A 1,199-nucleotide genomic window follows, 5' to 3' on the forward strand; every position below is an offset into this window, starting at 1 on the left:
CTATAGTACACAAATATAATTTAAGTTTTGTACATGAGGCTTATGTTAACGGATGAATGTATCATGCTTCTTATGAGCCCACCGCATAAGTTCCAAGTTTCTTAGGAAAAATCGATTTACGTAGCTTATATTTATTGCTACAAAAGCTGTACATAAATAAATGAAATGGCATTTGTATAGGTATCATTAGATATAAAATTAATTTGATCAAATTAAATTAACCCTAATTTGTTACCTTGACCCTTGGGCCGATTAAACAGCACGCTCTATGCAGTAGTCTTTCAAAAAATTCTTTGGGTACTTCTTTTGTTATAATCTTAATTTCCTTTTTTTATTATTATTTGATGCCTTCACTAGCACACGATTTCCAGCAACATTGTATTCATAAACAAAATACATTGATAACATATCGCATAACAACTGTTGGGACTTCACAATGGCCATGACGTATGACTCACCCGATGTGAGAATGGGATACCATCACATTGTAGATGCAAAAAGCAACTTGGTAATCTTGATAATTTTATAATGTTGAAAAATATCGAATGCATTCTCATACTTTAGCGTACTTATGTAGGTATACATATAATGTACCAGACCTCTGTTAATGCAATCAGTGGCTCAACAATACGCGACATCATGAAGCTTTGGTTTACTGTGCATGTACAACTGCATAACTATGCATGTGTAAGTATGTATGTAGGTATGAATACACAAAACAGACCTAACAATCAAGCCCAATGAAGAAAAGAAAACATACTTCGAATAACTTCAAGTCGTTACGAAAGCAGGCACAAATCTGAAACCACCCACACCCTTATCACCTCTAACAGCTGTAGTAATACACACTTATGAGGTTTCTATAACAGCATTGTGGTTGCTTCGTTTACAGTTCATTTGGGATTTGTTGAAATGTGCAGCATCTAATGCTACGCATGTTAACGCCAGTGCCGGGTTTAATGAACTGAATTACATTTACATACTAGATAAACACTTGTACATAAATACATACTTACATACATATGTATATGAAAAAGATTTTTTATAATTTATAAAGAGTACCTTCTGCTGAATTAGCACCTGCGGAAATAACTGGTCCTCCTTCGCCGCCGCCTACACTGTCTGTACCAACGCCTGGCTGGGAAGTGGTGGTATACGCATTATTGGTTTCTTCATTGTTAATGAGGCTCTGTTTCTCC

This window comes from Rhagoletis pomonella, unplaced genomic scaffold, assembly GCF_013731165.1.
Source record: "Rhagoletis pomonella isolate Grant_MI unplaced genomic scaffold, Rhpom_1.0 Rhpom_scaffold_00010, whole genome shotgun sequence".
NCBI lineage: Eukaryota > Metazoa > Arthropoda > Insecta > Diptera > Tephritidae > Rhagoletis > Rhagoletis pomonella.